Source organism: Nipponia nippon, unplaced genomic scaffold, assembly GCF_047370975.1.
Source record: "Nipponia nippon isolate SJK-2023a ecotype South Korea unplaced genomic scaffold, ASM4737097v1 scaffold_13, whole genome shotgun sequence".
In the NCBI taxonomy this organism is placed as follows: domain Eukaryota; kingdom Metazoa; phylum Chordata; class Aves; order Pelecaniformes; family Threskiornithidae; genus Nipponia; species Nipponia nippon.
This window is the reverse complement of record NW_028262324.1, coordinates 7,592,570-7,604,706: the sequence shown is the minus strand read 5'-3', so window position 1 is coordinate 7,604,706 and position 12,137 is coordinate 7,592,570.

Below are 12,137 nucleotides of genomic sequence, written 5' to 3'. Positions count from 1 at the left end.
GAAGTGGTTTGTGACGATAATGTATGGTCAGCTGTAGCTGGAAAGCATTTGACCTTCTGTGGAATTTCAGGAATTAGGGCTTTAGAATAGGCAGTTGCTTTACTGAGTTTTAGGCATTGCCGTTATTGGTTTGTGATGAGATGCGTTATCTAAGACTCCAATGTTCTTCTAGGAAGAATTATTGAACTGTGCTGTTTTTTAAAAAGCAACAAAACAAAACCACAAAAACCCAAACCAAACCCTTTTGGGAAAAGCTTTGGAGAGAAAAATAAAAGCTTCTTGACAATACTAAAACTTTTGAACAGTTGAAGAGACTATTGGCCATGAGGTAAATTAACTAAAAAAAAAACCAAAAAAACCCCAAACCCTCACCAGGAAATGATTGCCTGAGAATTTTTGTCAGTATTGGGCACCACAGAAATCTTGCACTGAATAAATGCTGCAGTGTGGGGAATTGTGCCTACCATGGCAAAATTAAAATTCATTTGACAATAGAGCATATTTAAGGCACTTTCTTACTTACAGGTACTTTGCTTTGCAAATCAGTTAGCTAAGTGTATTTGATGCACAGAATCACAGTAAATGCGTTACACATACATGCAACAGCTGGGTGCAGACTTGGGTCCTCCTTTATTTCAACCTTAATATCTTAATTCCTTCCCAAATAAATTCAAGGTTTAATTTGGAACTTCCTGAGCATTCAGCCATGGAGCATATAATGCATTGTTGTTAGGCCTATACGCCTACATCTGAGGATGTGGTTTGGTATTCAGATGCTGCTAAATGAAGTTTTCACAATTAAAACATTTTAAAGAATGATTCCTCTCCCCCATTGCTCTGGGACTTAAAGATCTCGCACCTTTTAGGATGTGGAGATGGAGTGTTGGCTAGAAGTTTTGATTTTTACACTTCTCTCTCATTGCTTTTGCGGTGTTGGCTCCTGGGAATGTGAACAGGAAATCACCACATAATTTACTCAGCTCTGTTCAGTGCAGTGGCGTTACTAGAGAAGAAACCCTGCAAATGCTTCATTTTTCCATAAAATGAATTTTGACAAGTGCCCAGAAACATGCCTCAAACTTTAACCTTCCATTTGTAGGCAAAGATAGATAACAGCAACACAGATAAAAATGAGATGATGACTTTGAGCAACATGACAAGAGATTATAAATCTTAGGACTAGCCTTGTGCTGCACAGAAGATTGCAGTCTTAATTAAAAAGTTTTTGAGTGGCTCTGTAAGCGAGCCAATGACTCTTATGGTTCTTGTGCATCAGGACGTTTACCTGGAAAGCCCGGTCAGTCTGTCCTGTGCCTGAATGAACCCTAAATGAGGCAGTTATATAATCTGGACACATATATAATGAGGGACACTTATGGACCTTTAATTCAAGACCAACTATTTCACTCAATGTAGAAGCTAAGCCCGCGTTTCCCACAGCCTGAGAGGGTGGACCCAACATGGCGGGGCACCCAGTCCTGCCTGTTGAGGTGCTGCCTCACCACAGCAAAGCAGTCAAAAAAGCCTTGAAAAACCAGTGAGAGCTTGACTGTGTAGCCTGTGGTTTGGGCATTTAGTGGTGATGGGGGAGGCCTAAATTTTGGCTCCCACTCCCTGGGGTGCTAATGGATTTTGTGGCATAGTCCCATGCTAAAACAAATAAATTGCTTCTCTTTGGAGCTGGGTAATAGCAACTAACACTTGTCCCATACATAAGGAGGTTATCTGAACTGCAATATATCTTGCAGCAGGGTTGTCTTTACTTACTGGGAACAAGCTTCTTGAAAAATCAAAACAGGCTTTATTTTGTCTATTGTTCTTGTGGAAAGAGCTAAGAGGAGATTTAGAAATGTACTGTCAGTAATCACTGAGAAACTTTAAGCACTTTAGAGTGCAGAGTAATTATAGCACAAGGCTGTTCATTTTTCACATAAAGTATTGTGATATTCTGGTTCTGCTGAACTCAATAGAAGTTTTACTTTTTTCCTTAAAATGATCAGGATTGCAGACAGTGCATTCTCTACATGTGTCCTTTGCAGGCAGAAGTTTACTTTGTGGTTGAGGGAGAAAGTAGGAGTTTTATTCCCATCCACCCTCTTTTCCAGATTAGCAACAGTAGGGGCGGAACACACATTTTTCAGTCACACAATCTGGTTACAGAAATGTGCAGTGCCCTGTTTAGGACAGCCTTCAATTCTCTTCTGTTTTGGGACTCCCTTGCACAATGAAGTAGTACTTGTTTGGGATAGAATCAACTCTATGTGCCATAACACATTTTTAAAACAATTTTAATACATACCTTTTATGGGGCGGGGAAGTACAATCACAGTGAACACTTTTTTTCCCTGAGTACAGAATTGGCAGACAACCTTTCATATCACATGCAGTTAACTTTCCTTTTCCTTATTTGTATGTTTGATCTCATACTGATTAAAAATGCTTTTTTTAAAAGGGGGAATTATTTTGACTGGCTCTGCTTGGAGAAATGTGCTTTGGAGCCTATGGTAAAGATGAAGGTAAAGAACTAACTTGACACATCCCCCAAATGTCACCCTGCGATCTTTAACAGAGCTTTAACACCCTGAGAGCTTTAACAGAGCTGAGAAATAAGTCAAGGAGAAAATAGCATGAGATTAACATACAGGCTATTTTACACCCTAATGCTTTGTGGCGCTGATGACTACCTTGTGCTGTGGAGCCAAACGCTGCAGGTTTGAGACAGGACAAGTAGTTTTACTGCCTCCAGATGGATTTTAGCTAGCGGCAGAACTTGTCCTGTGTAGATATCGAGGTATCAATTAGAATGAACTTTTGCATTAGTGTCCTTGTGCTCTTAAACATCCTTTTCTTTCAAGAAGCTCTTTTATCCATAGTGTATAGAGTAGGTGCATGTAATGCTGCATTGAACTGTTGTGGCTTAGTATTCCATAACTCTTCATCCTTCTGCTTTGTTACTATGTGCCTTAATTTCTATACAGAATCCAATTAGCCCACTAGTTTGCCATTAGTTTAATACTTTCTTTTTCTGAGGATCGTCCTATGTGGTTGTTTCCACATTACATCTTTCTTGTTTTGAGACTGCCAATAGAGTCTAACATTTAAGGGATCCATGGGTTTGAGGAACTTATTAAGACCTAATTATGCATAAAGCAGCTCAAGTAAATACAGATAACTAGTTTTAAACTAATTTGCAAGCTTATTACTTGCAAGTTGAGAAAGATTAGCAGCCTCAGTAGTTTTTGTGTGGGGTTGTGGGTAGGTTTAACATCTGGTGCTGGACCACAACTGTATTCAGCTGTGGTGTCATTCTTAAGCTGTCTAGCTTGGATCTCCCCACCCGTCCTGCTGCCATACCTTCCAACTATAATTGATTTGTACTACTGGCAGGTAGTTATGGTATCCTTTTCTGGGTTTGCTCGTGTAGGTTTTAGAAAACTTAGTGCTCTTAAATTAAAGGCATTCTCTGAGCTACTACAATCTAAAAAGCTATCTGTAAAGTGATTGTCCTGGTTTCGGCTGGGACGGAGTTAATTTTCTTCCTAGTAGCTGGTATAGTGCTGTGTTTTGCATTTAGGATGAGAATAATGTTGATAACACACTGATGTTTTAGTTGTTGCTAAGTAGTGTTTATACTAGTCAAGGACTTCTCAGCGTTCCATGCTCTGCCAGGTGCCCGAGAAGCTGGGAGGGGGCACAGCCAGGACAGCTGACCCAGACTGGCCAAAGGGCTGTTCCGTACTATATGATGTCATGCTTAGCATATAAACTGGGGGGAGTTGGCCAGGAGGCAGCAATCGCTGCTCAGTGACGGGCTTGGTGTCCGTCGGCAGGTGATGAGTGGTTGCATCACCTGTTTTTCCTGGGTTTTGTGCTTTTCTCTCTCTCGTTGTTTTCCTTTTCATTACAACATTATTATTATCATTATTACTACTACTACTACTACTACTACTACTACTACTATGATTACTACTATTATTTTATTTCAATTATTAAACTGTTCTTATCTCAACCCACAAGTTTTCTTACTTTTGCTCTTCCAATTCTCACCCCGATCCACCAGGGAGGGAAGGGGAGCGAGCGGCTGTGTGGTGCTTTGTTGCCGACTGGGGTTAAACCACAACAGTGGTGCTTCCCTTAAAGACTCAGTTTGTAGAACCAACCTCATCCTCGTTGATAATTTTCTTCTCTTCCACTAAGCTGTCAGGCCCCAACAAAATCAAACCAAAAGCCATTTCAGTTTTTGAAACGAATACCTTAACTTTACTGTTCCCTGTCTTTCCATTATGTACTGTAATAATACACATAGCATGGCTTTAGACATTTGTTTCTGGAAGGACAATTGTTGCAGCAAGGGGAAATAATGACTTGGAAGATCTATTTATGTACAGTGCTTAAAAAAAAGTCAGTTTTTCTTAGGATCTCTATGTCCAGTGGACTGATACAACAGTGCAATTCCTCCTCAATGTACCTTTCAGTGAAGTTCAGCTCAAGTTCTTTTTGTAGCTCTGGAAGTACTACGGCTATGGCAGAAGTAGTTAGCATGAGTTTGAGACGTGGTAGAACTATTCACAGTTCGGAAAGTAATAGGCACACTAGCATTAAGGAAGGAATAAACCACAGAAATTCAAATTATCTTCTGTGGGATGAATTAATGTCGGATGTTGTGAGTCCATGTTGTATGATAAAGAAACTTTAATTTAATCAGATAAATTATCTATTGAATTCTTGGATACTTTAAGTATCGCCTGATTTTTTTTTTTTAATTATTTTACTTATTATAGCAGTAACATTCTACTTTGCAAAGTGTGTGATCCTGAATAGAAGATATGATGAATAAAATCTTAGCATTGTTTTCTACCACTTCAACCCTCTCAGTTCTGGGTATTAAATGCAGTCAGGTCAGACCCATAGAGAAATAATCTGGTACAGTCATTTTGTATTTTTGCATTGTGAATTCGAAAAGCGATTGTGATGGTTAAATGGAAATGGCTCATTACAAATGCTAAATTTTACTTTGACATCTAAATGAAGAGGCCATTTTAGCTCCTTGAAGAATAGTAGACACTTTTTGTACTCAATGTACGTTTTAAAAACACCTTTTTCGATTGTACCAGTTCTGAGGGTTACAGCAAATGTAAATTGCTCAGCTGATAGGTGCGATTCAGTTGTGAACTGTAATTAAGCTGAGTATTTCTGAAGGTGGAGATACTACAAAACCTGGCTACCAGTCACAGTGTTTGACCATTCTTAGTATGAAGAATTTTTTCTTTACTTATAACTGGATTTTTTCTTGGTGCAACTTGTGATTTTGTTGTTGTTTTTCTTTTCACTACTTGTTTGGCTGGCTTTTCCTAACCATGCATTAGGTGATAGAAGGCATTGGTTCGATCCTCCCCTGTTGTCCTTACCCTTCTTTTTCCTAAGGCTGAACAAACCCAGCTCATGCAGCTTCCTCTCTCAAGCTGTGTGCTCCTGAGCCACTCTCTGAACAGCAGCCCTGACCTCCCTCATACCCACCCCATTGGTACACTCATTTACCTGCTGAGAGTGTCCAATCCCATCACCCAGGCCCTTAATGAAGATACAAACCAGCATCAGTCCCAGTATCATCACCACTAGTACCTGGCTGCCAGCTACATTTTGATGCCCTCTGCCCACCACCACCACTTTCTTGCAAGACCTGATCTAGAAATCTTCTTTTAGTTTTCAGGCTAAACTTATAAATAACAATGTTATGCACTTCAGTGTCAACATTAGGATGTAGGTTTAAATAGTTGATCAATTTCATTCATTTCTAATCTGTTGTAGCTAAAGACAGACAGTGCTATCCAGTTCATTTTTTCTTCTGCTAGAACAAAAGAGCAAAACTGGGTTTGAACCAATTTAGAAAACAGGCTTTTGGGTTCCATTGACAGTCTTCTCTGACTCTGCGTGAATGAATCCTTCTATGATGTGGCTGATCAGAACTTTAGATGATCTTGCACAATCATCTTGTACAAAATGTTGTTTGTACTTTCTCATCTCATTTGCAGTTACCTCTCTTGCACGCAGAGGACAAGCTTGCTTTGTTCGTCACGTGGTCCCTAATCACCTCTGATTAATATGCCCAGGTTTTCTCCTCTTTATTTGATTTTCTTTGTCAAATAGCCTCCAGTGATAGATAGGACTTATTAAATGTCACAAAAAAAAGCTAAATCCTATGCATATCCTCAGTATTAGTATTGCTCGAATAGTTTATTCAATGAATACTCTAACTAGGTCCTGTAAATGTACAACATGTTGTATTACTTTAAGGAAATACCTAAGTAAGAAGGCTCAAACAGCTGTTAAATATCATATTCCTAATTCAGTTCTTGCAATGATGCCATACTGGGAAAATTGCAACCAAAATGACTGAACTTATGGTAGATAAAGTTAGGCTACATCAGTTCCAGCTCTGAGAGGATAGATCAGTGAGAATTTTTGAGGTATAATTAAAAATGCAAATTTTAAATCATGCAACATTATTTTGTGTGGTATACAGGGCTAGAAGGAACACTTCTGTATGGTGAGTTTGTTTCTTAAACATTTAATTAAATATTATCAGGCTGAAGATTAGTTTATTCCCACAAAAAGTTCTCTGCATGGCTGGTCTACAAAAAGCAAACAGTATTTAAGAGAAAATCAAATCGTAGCTGTTACTATGATTCCCTGATGGTTTTGTATGTAGATGAACCCTAAAAACACATACGATAGCTGAGTTGCTAGGGGCATATGCTTAGAAAGAAATGAGGGGTGTTGTGTGCGTGTTCTGAATTGCAGATCAGTTAATTGAGTGCTTCTGGCTACAGGCAGAGAATAGATGAGAATTTAAATAGAGTAATAGTGCAGTCTGCGACCATGAAAGCATAAAGGTGGAGAAGCAAATCATTGAAAAGCACACAACTCTTACTCATATCTCTGCATGCAGGAAGAAAAGATATAACCCAAGGCTGAGCAACGGCGTGTAGTTGATTTTTAGAAGTTTAATGCCAAAATGTATGAACGGTTTCTTTCTGTCTTTCTTCTTATTGCTCTTGTAGTGAATCTGAACTTGGCTTAGTTTGCACCAAAGACAAATTGCAGTAAATATTAATATCTTTTTAACAGGTGCATAACTTGGATAACTGCTTTATGACGTCACTTGTACTCAGTTTTTGTCCTTTGTCAAACAGGTTAAAAATGCTGCTATGTTAGTGAGAACTGTTAGCTAAAAGCAGAATTTGTCTCTTCCTCCTTGTAGCTTGATTTGAATGTCTGGATCTGAACTTGTTTTTTCCATTTAGGGTTTCTACATGAACCCTACATGTTATCAAGTTGCCGCCATTGAAAATTAAATGGAAAATCAGCGTAGCCTGCTTTAGAATAACCAACATACATTTTTAGTAGGTGAATGCTTTTTATGATGAGCTAGAGGGTGATCCACACTTCTTCAATCCCAATTAGAGCACTCGTTTTACATGACAGAGAGAGAGAGGCTATGACATACTGTGGTTTATTTATCAGGCCGCCTTCAATGCGGTCACTACTGCAACTTGGAAGGCCCAAGTAGAAAATGTTATTGTGGCTTTGAAGTCTGAAATGTTAGACAAAGAATACAACCTGCTGCAGAAGGTGTTCACTTAAGTTTCTGAACAATGTGATGTACCGACAGCACTTTGGATAGTGGTCCCTGTGCATAGTATAGAGGAGAGTCTCCAACACATCAGTTACTGTTCTTTGTGCCCAATTCTTGCTATTGTTACAGGGCCAAGAGGTAGTGTCAAGCAGCACTCCATGGGTATTACTCTCATCAGTAACACACAAGTTTTAGCAAAAGCTCTATAAAATGCTTTGTGACAAAGATAAAACTACCAGTTTGTCAATTATCCCTTTGTGTTTTATGGGTTGAGTTCAAAAATCTGCCTTAAAAACAAAGTAAAAACAAAGGAATACGAATCAACTCTGGTGAGCAGAATTAGTATAAAAGTGATGGGTCGTTTCCACTGTTTTCCATATTTTGTGTTATTTTGAAAATTATGCAGCCATAAAATATGGGCTGAATTGTTGGGCTGTCTTTCAAGCCGATGTCTCAAGGTGAGGCAGTATCTCAGTTTTGTTGTCATGACCGATCTACACCGAACTTGGGATAATTCTGATTTTGGTGACAGATGACAATGAAAAAAGCTGATAACCAAGTTTGACTTGCTAGAAATTGTGCTCAGTCATGGGTTTCTTTTTCATTTCAACTATTTCTTGTGCTGCACATGAGCCTGGGATTTAGAGTTCTGTTTAAGACCAGCAGTCATTAGAATTTAATATAGAAGAATTAATTGTTTGGAAAATGTTCATTTTTATAAAAATATTAGCTTTTAGACTGATAGGTTATGTGATTTAACATAATCATGCCTTATATGCCTTCATCTGTTAGTAATATATTTTTATCATCCTTATTATTACATTTCCTAAGAAAAGGGTCAAAAATCTGTACCAAATACTGCACAAAACCAGAGTACAAGTCTTTTTTACTGGACGCCAATTAGGTCTTATTTTTGGGAGGTATTTGAGTATAAGATTGAAGGTGACACAGGAAAAAAATTTGCCTGGATTGGCATCACACTTCTGTGGTATCAAGAGACTAAAGTTATTCAGGTAAAACTTAAATAAAAACTTAAGGTCAGTATAAGCCTGGTATGAGAACAGAAGTTCTAGTTGGCATCAAAAGGACTCCATTTTGAGGATGCTGTAAGACCTTATCTATTTATCTTTCAGGCTTAAAGAAAATCACACTTTTATGCACATTAAAATGAATTTCAAATATGGAAAATGTTTTCCTTAGTTGCTATTTGCCTAATGAAAGTTTTTGCTTAGTAAACTAGTCTACAAGAGCCTTTTAGCCAATTTTAGCAACCAAAACCCCTGCAGAATTTCAGAAAAAAAGATACCCTAAAACAAAACAAGGTATTTTTACACAGTGTTTCTGTCAAATCAGCCTGTATTTCCTGTGATTTTTATTTTTCTTTATTTTTCTTTTCGAAGTCTGGTTAGATATATCAGTGGAACTGCCTGGATCTTTTTTTTGAGCTGCAATGATTAAGTTCATTACATCTTCTCCTCTGCTACCAAGCAGAATACAGTCACATGCTTGCTTTCTTATTATAGAACATAACAGAGGTTCAAAGAGTTAAGTTTTGTGATCACCTCTAAAAAAAACATTTGAAATTTTATATACATGCTTCTTCCCTTCCTAGCTATATCTGAGTAACAAATTACATGTGCAGTAACAATATTGCTTTAGGGTCTTTCCTTCCAAGAATTCAGAATGCTCTTTACAAAGTCCATTAATGGCATGTTATATACCTCGTATATAGGTGAGATGACATACCTGATCCAAGTCACAATGTAAATGACAGAGCTGATGAATGACCACGGGTATGAAGACACTTAGTTCCCTTTTCCTTGGAAACTATACTTGCCTATATGTCTGCATTTTGTATTATTTCACTCAAATGTAAGTAACAGCAACAAAAAGGAGTGTATTTTTGTGACTGATTTAGGAATGACACACTCTAGACAAGGACACTGCACTCTAAAGAGGTGTATTAGGAGATGTGGACAGATTTAGTTAGTCTGACCCAAAGGTAAAATCAGGACCTTGTGGAGCTGAAGCAACCAAAGAAATATACAGTCCAGTGCCAAGACAGCAGATGATCCTGAGGAGGCTATAACTAGTGAGTGGAAGCCACATGCATGGAGGGCCCTGTATAGGATCTATATGAGACCAGTGCCTTTCTAATCTAGAAAGAAAAAAATATTCCCTTAAATAATTACACTATGGGAAGCAGTCTTATTTTCAGGTTACTTTATAATGAATTCTGAATTGAGAAACAATATATTTAATGTGTGCAGTGTTTAGGTAAATAGAGTAGTTGCTACTTTTATGTTACAATGTTAGGATAAGGTTGGTTTGAGTTTTTTTAATAGTCTTTTCCTGCCTCTCTGTGTGAATAAAAATTATTTTTGAATTTGAAGAAGTTCTAATGCAAGAAATGTTGGTAGGCAGAGTCTGCTGATATGTAAATACAAACGTATGATTTCATCTGCACATCCAACTACTAATTTAACCAAGGCAAATAATGCTACTGTTCTGAAATAAGTTTTTTTTGTTGCCTGCCTGATCACATTACAACTCAGAGCCATCCACCTCCTCCTTCTCTTTACAAATATTGAAGTACTTTTCCTTTCCCATATTTACACTAGCAAAAGCAAAAAAAAAAAATGTGAAAGGACAGAGAAGATCTGCCTTTTCCTGGAGCAGAGTGCTCTGCTGTTGCAGGTGTTGCAAAGACCAAAGCGCAACCGTTTGGTTGTTACTCTTTGCTGTGTTTTGGAGAAGAGAACACTACTAGATGGTCAATGGAGTTTGGAAAAAACGACCTCTGAGTGTCCTTTTTTCCCTTAAATCACAGGACTGAACAGAAAGGGAATTACTCACAAAACCAAGAGCTGCTGTTCATTTAAATCTATTGGATAAATTTATAGGCAATAGTTATAGTGCAGCTCATTAGCAAGGCTCTATTCAGCGCATTTTACTTTTATTAAGTAATCGGACGAAAACTGGGAACAGAGCTGATTAGGAGGTTTAATGGCCTGGTCTTATTCCCCTAGCCAAAAGAAAATCTTTCAGGTTAATGTTGTCTGGTTTGAATATATTACTCGTGTAAGCTGTTCAAGCTTCACTGAAGCCGGTGGATCTAGCTCAAATTTTTACAGGTTGTTGTCCAGCTGTGTAAGTTTGGTACTTGACCTTTGTTTGAAGAGAGATTCAAAGACAAAATATGGTGTTCAATAGACTCCCCCTGACCCCCCAGCATCATCCTGGGGATGTGTTCCTCAAATGTGCACAGTCTACCTTGATCATAGAAAACGTGTAATTGCAAGATGCTTTCATGTACTGGAAATCTTGGGTCTTTCTGGCTACTTACAGCAAGACTTGATCTGACTATTGGATCAGCTGACGTGACCTGGGTTTCTGGAGTGCTGTCAGTAGTTAATGTACTGTCATTGCCTGAGTGACGTTTCAGTAACTCGTGGTAATTCGGGGTGTCATATAAAAAACACTTTATGGATTTGCGTTTATACCTCCCAGCACTGTGATGAACGAGGACTGGCGCACCTGGCAGCATCTTCTCCTCTGCTCTGTCTTTTTACTTCGGAACAGTAGAAAAAGAACACAAAGGGAATTGTGTTAAGCGTTTCATATTTTTCTGAGTAAATGGACAGAAGGAGAGTGAGCTGACATGAATAGCAGGTTTGTGGGGAAAGGAAAAGTAATGAAGTAACTCTCTACTTTTCAGAAGTTTATTGGAATGGAGGATTAGACAGTACTGGGGCTAGTGTTTCCAATACGTTCATGGAGTAAGAGGTGTCATTTCAAACAGCACACATTACCTCTTGAAGTGTTTTTCTCTATTAACAGCCAATCCCCATATTCTGCTTATACAAAAGGCTTCTCCCTGCAGAAGAGCATCTCAGTGAAGCCTGTCACTGCTGCTGACTTGCTGAGACCCTCCTGGGGATAAAGTGGGTGACATGGAAGGCAGACAGGGTGGTCAGGACAGATGCTGTCTGGCTAATAGAGACAATGTCCCCATCTGTTAGGAGGATTTCCTGCGGTACTGAATGCTTGGTCCCCACTTTTTCAAATACTCAACAGATGGTGGGTTACAAACGTGTAAATCACTTTGAAGCTTGGACAGAAAAATGCAAAAAGCATTATTTTCTGAAATGTGCAATTGTTGCTAACTCATGGAGGGGTTTTTTTGAACTCTGAAACTTCCATTTTCTGTGAGCAAAATTAATTTTTTTGCTTGCATTTCCCAGCCACTTCTAAGAGTAAATGGTACAGAATAAGAAAAATATTCTGCAAGCACGGCCACCATATGAAAAGTTATTATTTGCTGAAAGTTGCCACCTCTCCATAGATGTGCACAGCTATTTTCTGTTCTAAATGTAGGGGGAATAAGGACATTATTTTTCCAAATACCAGTACCTGGTAATCATAGGTAAACACTGTCTCTTTTCTTCTTGCAAGTTCCACATCATTCAGACATCACAACAGGCATAGACTTAAGCCAAAG